This window comes from Meleagris gallopavo, chromosome 2, assembly GCF_905368555.1.
Source record: "Meleagris gallopavo chromosome 2, MGAL_WU_HG_1.1, whole genome shotgun sequence".
Classification (NCBI taxonomy): Eukaryota; Metazoa; Chordata; class Aves; order Galliformes; family Phasianidae; genus Meleagris; species Meleagris gallopavo.
In genome coordinates this window covers 71770448-71788155 of record NC_139405.1, presented here as the reverse complement: position 1 = coordinate 71788155, position 17708 = coordinate 71770448, and the positions used below count along the sequence as shown (strand labels likewise).

General features: G+C 40.4%; 1 protein-coding gene across 3 annotated transcripts in view; it reads left to right on the top strand.

Annotated features, from left to right (window-relative positions):
• The first annotated feature begins 2539 nt into the window (after window positions 1-2539).
• The window catches only part of KLHL32 (kelch like family member 32), a 119909-nt gene continuing 104740 nt past the window's right edge, over window positions 2540-17708 (top strand). For 2 of the 3 annotated variants that reach the window (XM_085217610.1, XM_085217608.1), the window contains exon 1: window positions 2540-2679. The gene's annotated coding sequence lies outside the window, so the exon portion shown is untranslated. The remainder of the gene's footprint in view (window positions 2680-17708) is intronic. The other variant, XM_085217609.1, reaches the window with a different exon arrangement.

Below are 17708 nucleotides of genomic sequence, written 5' to 3'. Positions count from 1 at the left end.
TAAGCTTAAATATATATGAAGCATAAAAAAGCGCAACAAGTCTATATTTAAGGATCATTCTTCTGTCTCTAACAGTCATGCACTTTAGAGATACCACAAGCTGCAATTCACTATTGTTCTTGAGAGAAGGATATAATCCATAAATCCATTCCATTTCTCTATTACACAGAATTGCTTGCTGTCTAGCTCCCAGCTTCCAACAGCCACAGCGCAATTCTGCTCTTTGAGTAATTCTTACATATTGACTTGCTTTTAGTGAGTACATACTGGGCATCGATAAGAAGATTCTTTTTTTAGCAGCCATTCACATCAGGCCGCTAAATGAGAGCATGGATGTGGAGCTCCTGAACATGGCTGGCAGGAACATGACACATTCTTTCTTTTTTTAAGGTCATTATAGAGTCTTGGTTTATAGCTCTCACTGGTGACATGGCTTTTAAAATTGCCAATTAGCTTGTTTCAAAACCAGCAATATATCAACTATCTTTGATCACAAAAAGAGTATTTGTATTATTGACATGCATATAATAAAATCTACTATAAGATCTGTTCATAGGATGTGAGGACGTGGGAGTTCCAAACCACACCTATTACAACTTAATGTAGAAGAAAATATCCAGTGCAAAATACTGATCTCAATTATAAATATTGTTTTCTATTTTAAACATGGAAGCTGCCATTTCTCATTGCTGAAAGAGGTGATGATCCATATGCTGATGATCCATAATGCTCACTGGCTAGAAAGCTTTAAGTTTACTCCATTTAGCAGTATTCTGAAACATTTGTAAGATTGTTAAGTTGCTGAGAATGGACAGTGGGTTCCACCAGCATTTTCTTGTTTTGGCCATTTGTGTCCTTGAGCCATAGAAATAAATTATCAAGAGATAATAAATTTGTTTTGAAGCAGAAGTTTGTGTTTTCTCTATATACAGCCTTTCCATTTGCACTTCTTCTCTTAAATTCTCACTGTATTTTTAAGCAGAGAAAAAAATCACTGGTTGTTTCTTCCTGTGAATTGTCAGAGTGAGGCAGAGATCTCCAAAAAAGATATTCACTTCTCTTTATGGCCTCCATCTCATCAGCCACAGCAGAGTATTTCTTCTTGCTACTCTGAAACTGTCAGGTTAGCTCCAGAACAGTTTCCACCATTGGTGTCAAGACATTTAATGCTGTTCCTAATCCACATGTATGCTCCTCAGTCATCCTCAACAACTAAGTTTTACTATCAAGTGGCAAGGCCTTAATCTGTGATATTGTTTCAGACATGTAAGAAATTTCTGAGTATAAGGAGACTGCCCATCATTTACCTTGTCACATCTGCACTGTGCAGTGCAGTAAGGTGTGATCATGGTTAAAATGGTAAGGCTCAAATTAGCCCTGGAACAAAAGTAATGTTTAAACAACAGTTTTGTGTTGCACATGAGTTGACAGGCCCAGATAAGAAGCAGCGGCTCTGTCTTTATGACCCTGTTCTGAAAAACAAATGCTTAGTATTGCATCGCATCAATACCAATTTGCTTGAAGCTCAGAGAAACTGCATTATTGTACAAAAGGCAAAATGTACACCTGTTCATTCTCTGAACTGACCTTACAGTTTTCATTGTCTGCTCTGCAGGCTGAGGACTGTGGTATTTTAGGCTCCTTTAATGGACACCTTAAAGAAGAACCATTCATCTGCCACTGGGCTTAGCTAGAGGTCAAAAGTGTTTTGGGCATTGTTAGCTAGAAAAGGTTTGGGATCCTGTGATGTGACATGCACAGAAAATGCAATGTGAAAGAGTATTGGAGATGGAGATTTTGGGGATCTGCAGCTTTTCTGTTTAGAGCAGAGATCAGAAAACAAAAACTGACTCCTAAAGAAAGTGGCAGGATATGAAATCTGCTCAAAGCAATTCTTGAAATAGTAAAGTGATGTTCAAGCTTGCTGAATTGTATGAGTGGCTTGCTAATCGTTAGACTTCTGTTTTAACTCTCTCTTTCCTTTTTCTTTCTTTTTCTTAATTTCTAATGTGTAGCTGAATGTTCTTCACAATCGTGAGGCTAGTTGAAGGGCAGAGGCTCCCAGCTCCTCAGTGTCAGGAGGCCAGGTTGTCACTGAGCCTCACTGCTAAGCCCAGTACCATGTCCCATCTGTAAAACACACTGATGCTTTACCATCCTAAACTGAATCCTAGTCCCCGGCTTTGCCCCTCCGGAAACCTTTCCAACATTATTTCTGGTCCTCAAATCCCTCCTCCCCCAGCCCCGCCGTCCCGAAGGACACGCTCAGGGCTCTGCTCCAGATCGCGAGTTATTTCCCAGGCCGGCTCGGGCCTCCTCCCCGCTGCCCTCCCTCAGGACGGCTCGGCGGGCCGCAGCCGCGGTGGGCCGGAGGGCGCTGGGACGGAGTGCGGAGCGAGCGCCGGGACAGGGGCACCGACGGAAGCACCAACAGGGCACAGGCCCGGCCGCGGCGCCCTGCGGCTCCTCCCCATCCCCGGCAGGTGCGGCTCAGCCGCGACGGGCTCTGCGGGGGCTCCGGGGCCGCCGCTGCGCACTGGGCGGAGCGGGGAGAGGAGGGGAGGCTGCTCGGCTCCTCCCGCTCCGCCACAGTCGCACAGCTGGGCCGGCGGCTTTGCGGCGCGGGAGCTCGTCCCTGCGGCTCGGCTGTCGGAGCGGGCTGCGGGCAGCCGTCCCGAGGTGAGCCGGCGGCCGGCGCCACTCCGGACCGAGGCGGCGGGCAGCTTGAGCCCTCGCCGGAGCTGCCGGGGGTCGGGAGAGCGGGGAGGGTGCGTTTCGTCGTTGCCACGGAGACGGTCCGAGCGGCGGCGCCGACCCGGGCTGCAGCCGGGGGACGGCCTCGGTTCGGTCGAACTCAGGCGGGAGGACGCGGCCGGGGGGGCATGAAGCAGGATCGGGCGGGGTGGCTCCGGTGGCCGAGCCGAGCCTGGTTACCGTGCTGCGGGACCGAGCAGAGCTGGGCGGGAGCCCCGGCTGTGGCCGCGCAGGTGGCTTGGCGACGGCGGCTGCTGCTGAAAGCGGAGCTCCAGCGGGCGCCCGCCGGCATCTGCCGCGTTCTGCCGCCGTCCGGGCTTGCGACCGCTCCGCCGAGCGGTGAGATCAAGCTGAAGCTCCTTGTCGGTGTTTAAATACGCCAGGTCTCCCCCCTGGAGAGGGAACTCCGCTCTTTTTCAGCTCTTGCGCTTCTGGAAGATGAAAGCTGCAGTCCCAGCAGCTTCCAAGGTGCTCCTGAGGTGATTAAATAACTCGGTCAGAGCGGGGAAAGGTTTGGTGTTCAGTGCCGAATTTCGGCTTGGAGCAATCTCCCCCAGCCGCGGCTACCTCCGGCGGTGCGGGCTGCGGAGGGCTCGGTGGGGGCTGAACTCCGCTGCCTAGCGCTCCTGGCCTGGTGGGCGGCCTGCGGCTGCTGCGAGCTGACGTGACACGCGCAGGCTGGACGGTATCTTTCCCAAGCAAGTTGGGTTAGTCCTGCTTGCATCAGTGGTAATGGCAACACTCATTTCGTCCTTAAAAGGTCAGAAGTAGACCCGGGGTGAGGAATTACTGTAGCTGATCCGCTTGGGTGGGACTGTTGGCAGGGGCAAGGTGTTCAACACCTTGCTAGAGGTCTTCATCCAAACCCAAAGTTTATTATTTAAGTACAACTTGGAGAAATCGAGCGATGCATGGAGCAAATTATATGGTTACCACCGTTGCTTAAAAATCTCCCAATATAGAGCTACACAGCACAATTTTGCTATGTAGCAAGATTCACAAATGAACACAAAGAAATTTTTATTTAATGTTGGAAGCGTTTAGGGAGAAATGCTTTCATCTTTTGTCTGCATTCCTGAATGTGAATAATTTGACAGAATCTGTACAGCATTTTGCCGTGATTATGTCTGAAGCACTAAGCGGCGTACGGTTTGTGTGAGAAACTGTTGCAGAATAATAAGCTCTTGCTTTAGTAGGTCACTAAAAATAATGCAGTCATACCAATTAACACCTCTTCAGCATAAGATTTTTTTTTTTTTTTAGATACAGTATTTAGAAAAATACCATTAACATTGGGATTTGTCATGCATGTGAGCAAAAGAAGTCTCTATTTTCTCCTGTATAAGCGTGCATGGAGAAAATGTACATTTGGGCAGTTGTGGGGAATGTAATTCTTGTAATACTTAAAAGGGAGGCAGTAGAGAGGAAAAACAGGCATGTAGGTTTCTTCAAAAATGAGCCAGTTTGATTTGCTGGTATATCTTGCATTCAATTCCATGACCAAGCAGGTACTTCTAAGAAAGGGAATTTTGGTGTAGAAACTGACGTGCTGTGTTTAATGCTTAACAAATTAGGATGATATAGGAAAAGCACAGGACATTGTATTTTCTTTGCTGTCAGAAAACCATGTGATATTCTAAAGTGATATTATTTTTTAGCACAAGCTCAGAAGTGTCTGAAATTCAAATTGGCAAAACGTAATTGGAAAATGTACAGTTTTTCCTCAGCTGACAAACTCATGATTTCTTGGCGTTGACAAACTGATCTGTGATCTCACTTCAGCCTGTCTTCTTCGTAAGGATGTGAGCAACAGTGTTTGAGGTGGCAATCCTTGTTAAAAGGTCTGTGTATTCCCTACATTAATGAGTGTATTTGGCTCAAGATTTGTATTTCAAGACTCAAAAAACTCAACATCAGAGAAGTTGGGTGGTTTTTTTTTTTTTGTTTTTGTTTTGTTTTTCTCCCTCTCCTTGATCATTCTGTTAGTAATGAGGGGACCAGTGAACTTAGAGTTCACCTGAACTACCTATGGAAAAGTTTAGTTGAAACATTTGCAGATGGGAATTTAGGCTTGTATAGGCTTGTTACGCAGAAGGTGCTTGCAGAGTCAGATGAGCTGGGTTTGACCAGGGAGAATACAGTGTTCATTTTAAAATTTCTTTTTTTCTCAGTTTTTGGATTCAGAATGTATTGCTTCTGCCTGAAAAATTAGATATTGATAAAACGTAACTTCTATGACACAGCTAAAAGGAATCTACTCAGTATGAAATTCATAGCACTGCTGTGGTGTTTTTGATTGATTCTGCTGAGCAGAGTGTGATTGACTTAATGGTCACAGTAGTACAGGGAAATGATTGTAAATTGGATGAGAAATTGGAATTGGATGAAGTGAGAAATGAAATTAATTTAAATGCTTAGCTAAGAACAGTTGGCAGTGTTATCAGAAGAAATTAACCAAACATGAATGTCATCTTCTGTCGTTATGCTCACCTATGGTAACGATGTCGTCGTTCGCCTTATTTCTTCTTAGTATAAAAAATTATTCTTCTTATTTCTCATCCATCTAAGACTTCTGTATGTCATCTGCCAGTGTGCTGTATGCTTTGGACCTTCAATTAATCCAGAACTGATAGGGAAAGGGGGCGGAAAAGAAGCAAAAACAAAAAAAAGCCTTGTTTGAGTGTTTGTACTGCAGTTCTTTGGAGACAGAGGAACAGTGTCGAAAGATAGGAAGTTACAGAAGTGTGATTTTAATGATGTATTTATTTATTTCCTCTCCAGAAAAAGTACTACCTGGTTGTCTTGGTATATCTCCCCAGTTTCCTGATCTGAAATCTATCCATTACAGTGAAAGATTCATAAGATCCTTGAAACAGCAAGTTGTGTTCTAACTTTGATGGCATTTTTACTGCTTCAGATCAAATTAGGGTTAATGCTACATGTGTCATTCCATATGCTTCTGCAACTGGAAGAGATTGTGCTTGTAAGTGGGATTCTTTATTTTCTAGTCTTTTAGTAACTTGATTTTATAGGAAACTTAGAATTTATGCTATCAAATTTTGATCTTTGAGAGTAGAGAGCAGATACTTTTCATGGTGTTTTTTTTTTTTTTTCATGTATGTTGTCTCATGGATGCGATTTGCCTCTGATTAAATTTTGGGCTCGAAACAGTTTCTGTCTATAATTTGAGAATAAACACATTTAAGAGAGAATCTCATGAGGGATATCCCTGATGAATCTGTGGAGAAATTCCAGGGACTCCAGGGAAGACTAGAAGGCAGTTTTGGGACTAGAAAATGGAGCAGTGATGGTAGAGATTTTGAACTGGAAGACAACGAGAGCCTAGAAACTCCTGACCCTAGGGTGTTCCCACTTGGATCAGCCACTCTGGATCAGCCTAGCTTTCGTAAGGAGGGAAATGTCTCATTCTGGCCAGAGAAGGAGCTGCAAAATGTTGGGGGCAGGCGCTAGCCTGTTCTAGCTCACAGTCCTTGTGATCTTCAGCACCCATAGGAGAACTTTGCTGAATTACCTTGCCAGGAGTGGAATTGGAAGAATGCTTTATCAAGCTTTTATCAGTTTTGTATCTTAGTTGCTCTCTCAGCTATGGAAAAACTTGGATGTAGAAAAGCTTTGATGCTGCTGTCCCTTACCAGACTTTGTGTAAACCAGCCATGCTTGGCTTCTTTCTGGGAAGGAGTTTCATATGCACAGAATAGGTGAGCTGGAATATCTTCTATGCTCCATGCTGTCAGCTAAGTCACTCGAAGGGCAGATACTCTGTGGGATCGGGCGGTATTGTCATCTGCATAAATTTGCCTACATTGCTTTCTCTTCAAACTATCTCTCTCAAATGGCTGGAGAAATGAAAGGCGTCATATCAAAAAAGTCCTGGTAGTCAATGGCATGCAAATTCTCTTCACTTTCATGTGGATACAAAGTTATCCACTTTGCTAGCAACAGTCAGAGATCTGTCTGTATTGAGAAAGCAACAAAATAAAGTTATGAGAAAATAAATCAGAGGTTTTCAGAACATCAGTAACATTTAGAACTGTATGATTCTTTTTAGTAGGTGACTACTCTGAACAATTATGTAAATTGAGCTTGTGTTTTGCCAAAATTTCTGTAGCAATATGCTGCAGTAATGTTGAAGAACTTTAATTATAGGAGAATGAGCTTTATAGGGAGATAAATGCTGTAAATATTTTGATTCATCAGTACTTAGAAGTTATGGTTATTCTGCAGTGTCTTTTTCTGCAACCATCTGTCTTTATTTTCCCAACGAGAATGATATTAATAGTGGTGGTTTTTGACAGTGTAGAAGATGTGATGTTACAGCCTAATTCACTGTTTTTTTTTTTTTTTTTTTTTTTTTTTTTCCCAGGATGTTATACTTACTCAGGATGTCCTTAGGTGTCCTAAGAATGTGTATTGTACTCTTTTCCCCCCTAAACCACATCTTCAATTTTTTAACCTATTTGCGCCTCCAGAATACCTTCTCCTCTAACTGTTCAATAGGAATATGCTTCAAAAAATTTTCAGCATCAGTATTTTGTGCAACAGGGAGCTTTTCCTTTGTAGGTGTCATATCTAAGAATGGCTGAGATCTATTTCTGCTGTCTTGGTAAGATTTGATTTGTATCCCGTATGGGTTTAAAACAAACAAACAAAATAAAAGACCCACCAAAAAACCTGGCTGGTTAAGTGAAAACAACATTGCTTAGATTAATAATGCATTCTGAAGTGGACATGAGCAAGCTTATGGCCTTATTATGTCTGAAACATTTTCCATCAGGGTTCACTTCAGGTTAAATAAAGTACATAAAAAAGGCTACTGCCCTTTGTAAGCTAAACTGGAACTCTACCTGCCAAATCGAGACAGAACAGATGAACACTGATGGTTGAAAGATGTCATCAGAATATGTAGGATGCATTCTTTCCAAGTTTTGTTTTGAAATTCTGTTCTCTAAAATTAATAGCAATTTTTTTTTTTTTAGAATTTATATGTATAAATTAAATTTATATGTGTATATTTTTAATCTATTTTTCCCCAAATTTATAAGTAGAGAGTGGTTTTGAATGTATATCTTTTTCTATCTAGCACAGGATTTACAATGGTATCTTTAAATCAATAACAGACAGAGGCTCTGTCCATGAGGGAATGCACCTTTCACTTGTTTTTTGTCTTTTCTGTATTATACTTAGTTTTGAAAACCCTCTTTCAGTCGAAGTGACCTTTATTTTAGTTGCATTAAAAAAAAAAAGAAAGAAAAAGAACTGAGGTGATGTTTCTGGAAAAGTACTGTGACTTTGACTTCAGCAAGCTGTGGAGATCAAACGAGATCTCAAAAGCTAAAAGCTGAGCTTCTTTAGTGGGATAATAGCGTCTGTGTTTGGGGATGTATTCCTTAGCTGAACTTTCTTTTCATTCTTTTTCTCCATTAGCAGAAAGCCCAGACAAACAAACAGGAAGGGAGCAGGGCTCCTTTCTGGCAAATCTTAGTGCATCAGGACTGCAGAGCATGCTAAAAGCTTGCTGTACCCCCACTGAGCTTCCCACCTTCAGTGAAGTTACATTAAAACATGCCCCTCATCTTTTGTGGTCTGTGGTCAGTTTTGCATGCAAGTACATCTGCTGTATTGGCTTGCGGGAAAGTGCATAGGAAATTGAATGATGTAATACAGCTGTGAAATCTCATGCACCTTCTTTTAGTGCATGGGTTTTCATCTTCCTTACAAGGTCACACTTAGAAGCAGGAAAAAACCCTAAAAGTTGCTGAAAAGTAAGAAAGAACCGAGTGTTCTTTGCTTGCGTACTTATGGAGGATGACTATGAATGGAGAAACAGAAATGGGAATGCAGATGTACAGCAAATAAATCAAACTGTAAAATGTTCCTGTGGGCAAGTCCAACCATCTGATACATGCAGTTCTCTTGTACTAGTGTGACTGGACCCTCAAGGATGTATGCTGTTTGGATGCAAATGGCAGAAGAGACACTGAATGTGAGAACAACCCATGCACAAAACTAGCACAGCACATACTTTTGCAGCTTCATATTTCCACAGTGTCTGAGTCTGTCATAGTGCTCTGAACTATCTGTAACGGTGGAAAGCTGTTAGGCAAACTGAATTTATCATATCCTCTATTTATAAATAACTCTTGTACTCTGGGCTTATACTGGTTTAGTGGTGCTATTGAGTAAGTGAAAATAATTAAGGATGTAACACAGGCATATCCAACCTGCAGGCTACTGCAAACCTGCCCAGCCTGTCCTGCAGCTGCCCCCTGCCCCATACCATCATGGCTTCGTCCTGCTGAATGGCCCAGCCCCCAGGCATACATGCTTTGCTGAGCAACAACCAAACATCAAACACTTGGCCCCATCTGAGCTGAAACCAGAGCACAGAGAGGGCACAGTGCAGTGCTAACTCAAGTTATGACAAATAAGTTTTATGGAGCTTGATACATTGGCTAAGTGTTGTCTGGTGAAAAGCAAAAAATATGCTGCTGTGCTTTCTGTTTTGGTAAAGGAATTTGAGAAAGGTTTCAAGATTGCCAAAAAATTATCAAATTTTTGGTATATTTGCAACTTTGTTTTCGGTTGATATGAATACTTGCTAGTTTTCAAATGGAATGTGTGGAGTTGAGATCAAAAATCTGATCAAGTCTCTTTATCAGACTTCTATAAGCCTTATCTTACTGGAGAGAGATATATCTTATTTCACAGTCAGATGTCAAGGATGAAGCACAAAAGAATAAGATTTCATTTAAAATGTCTGACGAACACCTTGAGAGCTCACTAAGAATTGCAACCACTTCCACAAACCAGCCTGATGCATCTTTAGCTTCACGAAAACGTCACTGGTTTTATGCTTTTGTTACTCTCATTTTTATGTTTTAATTTAAAAACATATTAAAGGTTTGTAACTTATATTCATTAAGTATAATATGAGATATCTGAAAGTAATACCTACTATTTTATGATGTTTGTCCATGATATCAGAGATGGATGTTGGTGGTATGACTATAGGAGCTGAACCTTCTCACCAATATTCCATTACATTTTGTTGCCACATGACAGATGGTAGCAGAGGGGCAGTCTGACAAAATGGAGTCTGACGTGAAAGAGCGTATGAAGCAAAGGTGAGCAATTGAATTCCTCCTTCTGGAAAAAATTGCACCCACTGACACTCACTGATGGCTACGGAGACTGAACGTGAGCACAGTGAGGCTGTGGGTGGTGTATTTCAGCAACAGTGGGTTCTCTCTTCTGGTACAGACTGTTCTGAGCACTCTTGTTCATCGCTAGTAAAAATGCATGGCTAATGGTGATGACTGTGATGAAAAAGTGTTTTGTAGTTGAGAATTTGCTTTATCAAACAGTGTTGTGCTCTTTGTATCTGTTGTAGTTTCCATGGGAATACTTAGGAGGCATTACTTTTGGAGCAGCCTTTGTAGATGTAGCCCTAGACAATTTCTCTTCACTCAGTGCAGTTCAGGCAAGCCGAAAGATTGGACACCCACACTCTAACAAGGCTGGGCCTTGTAAATTGTAATTTGCCAATTTAAGACAAAAACCTCCAACTTTTCACCTATTTTGACTCACATAGCACAGCTGGTGGAGCAGATTTATTATTTTTTTTTAATAATAGGTCATATGACCATAGTGACCTAATGATAGAGGAAGGGTGGAAGGGAGTTGTTTGAATATTACTGAACATAATTTTTGGGAAGGAGAAATAAGGACCAGGCTTCCAGGCAGTGTTTCTTTTGCTTAAAGCTGATGAGGTCACAGAAATCTAAACATGTGTTTGTTTCTTTACTAATTGTATTTCTGATGCCACTTATTACTCGAAGATTAATAAAGATTAGAGTTGATCTCTTTAGGATTTTATTCCTTAAAATGGAGGCTTTTCTCCAAATAAGTGTATCAAATTGGAAGGGATGGGGAAACACTGAAGAAAATCTTGAGCTGTAATTTGCAGCCTTTTATCTGAAGAAGAAAACAATACAACCCAGCCCCAAAACAAACAAACAAAAACAACCCACTATCTGTTCTCAGTTGAGATTGCTTTCTGTCTGTGTGTCTGTATTATACACACATTTTGAAACTGTCAGAAGAAATGGAGCCTCACAACATTTAAATCAATGGATTTATGATCTCTTACACTCCTTGTCTGGATAGATGGATGACAACTGGATAGAAGTTTTGAATTAATCTGTCCTTACATTTCTTTCATGGTTTGGTACAAATGTTCTGCAGCAATACCAGCTTAAGGTACCCTCCATCTCTCTTCTGTTGTGCATGGTTGTGGAGGTGTGTTGCAGAGTAGATCACCAGCTTTCCTCTTAAAGTTGACCAGTGTTGTGATCAGCTTTGAGGAAAAAAAAAATCAAAAATTTAATATTAGCCTCAGATAATTGTCTATATATTTCTAGGGCAGACCAGACAAGAGAGGAAAGTGCAGGGCAACTGCTTTGCCCAGGAATTAATATATGCAGACTTGACAGAGTGTGGGACTCTAGGTGCTTGATGTTCTTTTGTGTAGTAAGGCAAAAAGCTATTAAAGGTCGTGTTTTATTTTTTTTTCACTGAATTGAAGTAAGCCTGTGTTTTTGCTGCTGCTTACTGTAAATAAACAGAAGAGTGTTTGGGAGTCCTGACCAGCTTTTGTGTAGGAGAGAGCAATCATAACAAACTGCTTCTGTGAGAAACTGAAAACAAATAAAAGATGAGCTGTTATCTCTGGTTTACAAATGCAGTAGAGATGCTGCCTGAAGAGTAGCAAGTTATTTTAAAATATGGAAGCCCCTTGTTTGCAAACCTGGGATGAATTATGATAACACTTCATGTTCTCCTGTTTTCAGTCTTCAGAAGATCTCGGCAAAGCCAGTGCAATGATTTCAGCCAACTCTGGACTCAGAGAAGAGCGAAAATCTGAGTACTGCATTTAGTGCTGCCAAAAGTTTTCTGACTCTCCCCAAGGAATTTGCAAGAATACTGTAACACTTTCTCTAAGTGTGTTTCTAAGAGTGCTACTAACCATTCACAGCAGCAGTCAGCTGTAGCCAAAAAACCCTTTCCCCTAACATTAGCCTAGGTACAAGGAGAACTCAGAGAACTTAAAATCAATGAGATTTCTTACACATTTGAAATTATTTTCTGTATTATTTTTTTGTTCTTGGCATATTTCAAACTTTCATTATTTTCAGTCCAACATTACACGGATGATGGGTAGGCATTAGTAAGACAAGCAGAATATTTTCAATTGTGTGGCCAAAGGTTGAATTTGTGCATTAGTGAGAGGTGGTTGTTGTTGTTAAGGTAATAGTTAATTAGTTGTTAAGTGACACCAAATCTCCAAATCACTATTCTACTTTTTACTTTTTATGTTTTTATTTTTACTTTACCTTTTGTGACTGAGTAATGTCTGAGTATTGTGGTAGATATTAATTCACAATGGCTGCATTTATGCAAACAAATCTGTGCTCTAAAGAAAGTTTCCAGCACGAAAAGGTAAAGGTTCAGACTGGAAGTGGAGCTGATAAGGTGGTAATAAACTCATGACTGGAGTTGTAGCTTTTTCTTAGTTATTACCTTCACAGAGCCGAAACTTCAGCAATCCTGGAATCTTTACAGGAAATTTCCTGTTTGTGTGCTTCTGCTTGTAACCAAGTGGCCTGGAAAACTGAGGCCACAAATCAAATGCTTTTGTGACTGCAGTAGTAGGAAGAAGAAACACAATCTTTTTTATGGAAGGGTTGAAACTTTCCAAATGTAAATATCTTTAGGACACACAGATTGACTGGGCTGCATAGAAGTATCCTCTTAGCTTTGAACAGAGTAGCAAGATCCATAGGGACTGGTATTGTTAATATAGTGTTTTGTGCAGGTGATGTATTGAGAAACCATTCTGATATCTCAGCATTTGTTGAATGCAAGTGAGCTGCTGATGCTCAAAGACTCTCAGAGTAGTAAATTCCAACCCAGATTCAGGAATTTTGTTTTCTGTCTGAGATGTGGACTTCAGAGATAATGCTTGCATAATGGTAAATAGAGGAAATACTCAAGTCCCAGCAATATTTTTGTACTGGATTTTGATATCTCATAAATATGTTGAGATCAAATAACTTTTCACTTTAGCTAATCCACATTTTGTACTCTTGCTGTATTGGAAGTAGGTGGCAAGAGCCTTTGTTTGTCTATCTCAGATTCATATAAACAGAGGTAAAAACTTGCATTTGTTTTGCAACATGCAACTTGTTATATTTGAAAGGCTGGTCATAGTGGTGATGCAGCAGTTTCTGTCTGCTCACTGACTGGCAGGACTGCCAGATCTAAGAGTTAGACTGTGGAGATCTTTTAAACCTTTTTTTAAATAAGTTTTTTAATATTTTAAAAAGAGATATCTTCTGATTAGGTAGTGTTGCCAGATAAGAGAAGGAACTCAGCCAAACCTAGAAGTCAGCATTTTGGTTACAGTGACTTTGGTCATTTGGATGCAGTCCTGCATTCAATCCTTTTTGGCTGCATTCAGTTATTACTGTCCAAAGATGGAAAGAAAACGTCAAAACAAACCATTAAGTCTGTGCTTAAGATTCTGGATCATGCACAATAGAGCTACTCAGTTCATTGGCAAGGTGAAGAGCAGTCTGTCTCCCCTGCAAATCCTCAGATTCAAATCCAAGTTTTTGTGTGCCATTTGGTAGAGAAAGAAATCAAGAACCATTTAATCATCCAGTGCAGATCTATCTGCACTGCCTTTGGACTTGGTCATTGGAAAGGGTGGATGGATACTTCAAGCCAACTTTATGCCAATCAGCACCTTTTTGGCCCGTGTGTCTCTGTTTCCAGTTCAAGACATTGATGAATAGCTTCATTTGTTATATCATTCAATGGCTTTTAATCTCAGTATTGCCAGCCTCCAGCATTCAAGCATTCAAACACTAGAAGTCAGTTCCCAGACATCAGCAATTAAATACATTCAGACACTTTTCAGAATAATTAATAAGCCTGTTACGTTGTTTTCAAGCTTTCCTCAGTAATCTTGAGATTCTTTGTTTGAAATGAAAGCTTCATTTCAGGTGCAGGTGTTTGTTTTTTTTCTTTCTTTTTTTTTTTTTTTTTTCCAGGAGCTGTATTTGTTGACAGGGAAGGAAATAACTATGACTATTTTATTTTGACTTATTCTTACTTTAAAATGAGTATATTTTCTGTTCACCTCTTATCTTTGACTGCAATAACTTTTTTTTTTTTTTCTGGTGACGTTATTCTTCCTACATCTGTCTGTGTCAAATTGTGCTTTAGAAGATATGTTGGCTGTAGTGATGCTTTACTGTTGATTTCTCTGGAGATAGACTGGCATTAACATATTTAAATGTCTCTAAGTTTGTTCCATAGCAAACAGTAACAACATAAGTAGCTTCCATATGGATTGGGGGCCAGGAATCTGAACTAACGAAATAGTTACGGATGAAAAAATCTTAAATTATTGTGGTATGGTGTAGAGGTCAGAAGAATACAGCAATTCAGACTAATCTCAGGCAATTTAACTTTTATAAAACTTATGAATTTTCTTGCATATTAAAGAAGCCATCTGAAATAGTATTCTTTTGTTGGATACATGCAGTTTGATTTGGTATTTCTTTATGAAGTAGGTTCTTTTATGTTAGAAGAAGTTGCTTTTGCTTAAGTAGTTTATAACAGCTGGCATCAAATGCTTTACACTCAAGAATGATAATTAAGAAGGTAATCTCTGATCATGCTGATACCAATAATACTTAGTCTGTCTTAAATAATTTAAAATGTTAATGTGAGATCTTTGTATGTAGCTTCCTCTGAGATTAATGTCTCTTATTTACTTCCATGGAAACTACAAGAGATACAAGTATACAAATAACACTATATGTGATAGAGCAAATTCTCACTTACAAAATACTCTTCTCTAACATAGTCTCCACCACTAGCCATGCATTTTTGCCAGTGATAAATAAGAGCCTGCGTGCTATGCTTGTAAAAGTGAGCACCAGCAGAGGTGACCCACTGTTTCATGGTTGCAATGATGGCATGAAAGAAGTGACTGTGTGATAGACAGTCATTTGTAGAAAAAGCCATTCTGGAAGAGATCTTGAAAGTTTACCAGGCCCAACCTTTTGTGAGAAAATCAAACCTGGATGAGATTATCCAGCACATTGAACAATTGCATCTTGAAAACCTGCAGTGATGGGGATTCTACCGTGTACTGGAGGAGGTTGTGTCAGTGATTCTACTGTAAATAAATAAATAAATAGAAATCACTCTTAAATGATGATGATTAGTTGTAGCCATTGGTCTTTGCCTTCACCATGCAATTCCTTGTGAAGAGACAGTCTTCACCCTGATTGAAGCTATCTTTAAAGTACTAGAATAGAATACTATAATGAGGCTCCCCATGTCTTCTCTTTGTGGAAATGTGTAACTCCTTCAATTTATAGTCACAAGACAGATTCTCCATTCCTTGAATGGTTTCTGTGTCTCTCCTCTGGACCCTCTCCTGTCTGTCCAGTCCTTTTTTGAATTGGGGTATCAGAACTGGACACAGTGCTACAGGGACAGCCTGTCAAGCCTTTAGTAGAGTGGGATGGTTACATCTCAATCTCTGCTAGCAGTACCCCTGTGGATGCAGCCCAGGACTTTGCTTTCCTTGCTGTAGCAGTATGCTACCAAATCATGTTCTGAAGTCCACCAGGGTGCCAGACATGGATTCTCTCCACAGAAATGCTTTTGTGGGCTTCTCTGAACTGATAGGAAGACAGTGAGTCTTCCAAATTGAACTTTGACTTCTCCAAGGGCTTCAGTAACGTTAAGGATGACTAGCTAACATGATAGTTGTTCAGTATTTTAAGAAAGAAAGCCCTAGACTTTTTTTTTTTTTTTTTTTTTTTTTTGTAAGGATTGCTATTCAAGTATTTAAATGTAAAAAGTAGATTTTAGTTAAAGTTACTGAAGAAGCAATGTTTTAACTTGCATTTAGTGATTCTTTACAATGTCCTTGTAACTTTAATATATATATATGTGTATATATACCTTTTACTTAGGAACAAATGTTCCTAGAACCTTTTTAATTATATTTTTCATATTGCCAGGTATTCTGATATTCTTTCAGCAAAGCTGGGCTCCAGACATTTACAAATTATTATACTTGGCAATGATTAGATTTCCTAAATACAGTGGGTTTCTAATTACTGGCATCCAGCTTAGGAAGTTGAGTTAGGCATTTAGGACTATCTCCACAAATCATCTTCTGTTTGGTTCAAGCCAGGAAAGGTTTTAACAGAACCTCGAGGCCTGCTGAGAATCCTAGTTCAACATCTGGGTAGTGACAGATGCTTAAGAACAAGGATTCTCGGCAGGCTGCAAATTATCTGACTGTGTATGAAAGAAGAACAAGATGTCTAAAATAGCTGATGCAAAAAGTCAAAGGTGTGCCTCGCTCTTTTGGAAGTAAGCAATTAACTACAGCATTTCTAAGTCTTTCAAAGGTGCCTAGATTCACAGGGCCCTTATGAACAAAGGCAGCAATTTACTTCTGAAAACAAGTGATGTACTTGTTTCTTTTAAAATTCAGCTTCTCTCCTTTTTAACAAGCAGTTTTAAAAAGATTTAAGAGCTGTTGCTACAGCACTCAGCTAATAATTGATCTGGGTACAGTTGTCCATGATGTGGATTCAAAACTGTTCCTATCACCTCCTATGAAGAGTAAAAATAATGGTAGAATTACAAAATATTCAGAGTTAGAAGAGATTCACAAAGATTATTAAATCCAGCTCCTGGTTCCGCACAGGACAGCCCAATACTCAAACTCTGTGGCTGACAGCATTATCCAAATACTTCTTGAACTCTGGCAACTCGGGGTTGTGATACTGCTGTGGGCAGCCCATTCCATGCCCACTACCGTCTGGTGCAGAATCTTTCCTTATCTCTCATCTGCCCCTCCCCTTACACAACTCCATGCTGTTTCCCTGGGCCTTGTCACTGTCCCTCTGCTCCCTGTGAGAAGCTGTAGCTGCCATGAGGCCTCCCCTCAGCCTCCTGTGCTCTGTGCTGAACAAACCAAGGGACCTCAGCCACTCCTCTAGACCTTTCCTCATCTTCATCACCCTCCCTTGAAAGCTCTCTAATAGTTTTATGTCCACTTATATGGGGGTATCCAAAGCTGCACACAGTGCTTAAGGTCCATAACAGTGCAGAGCAGGATGATCACTGCCTTGACTGGCTGGGAGTTCTGAGCCTGATGCTAATATGGTTTACTATCCCTCTATGAGTGCACTCTTGGGTCAGAAGGAAAGTAAGAGATGTTATCTATAATCCCATGATGAAGACGTTACATTAGGGCAGAGGGACCTGGTTCTGTTCTGGGACCTGTGCCTAAAACGTTGCACTGGCATTTTGAAGGTGGGACTGTAATACATGTTTCATGTACAGACTGGTTTACAACTGTTAAGGAAATGGTAATTTGAGTGTATTTTTTTTCTTGTTTGGTCAGTTGAGAACAGAGTAGATATGAAGTGCAGCTCTTGAGAGGTCGCCCATTATTGTACTTCTGCACGTTCCCATTGCTGTGATGGGGTTGTTGCTGACAGGTGAGAGCAGATGATGCAATTCCTTGAGCTGTCAACATGACTGGTCTTTCTTTTGGCTGCTAAATGTGTTGATAATTACTAGTAGTCAGATCTACCTTTATCTATATGGATTTTACAAAAAAATCTGTTGATAGGTAATGGGTTGATTCTCCTGATGCTTTCCTTTGTCTTCCAAATCTGTGAACCATAGCTTTTTCTAGTACCTTACATTGTATGCATCTCGGATGAGACTTACCTGTGTTCTTTTCTGGCTTAAAGTTATACAGGTAGCAGGGACTGTACAAACATGTCAGTGAGCATGAAAAATAAAGTGATCTATAGCAGAAGAGT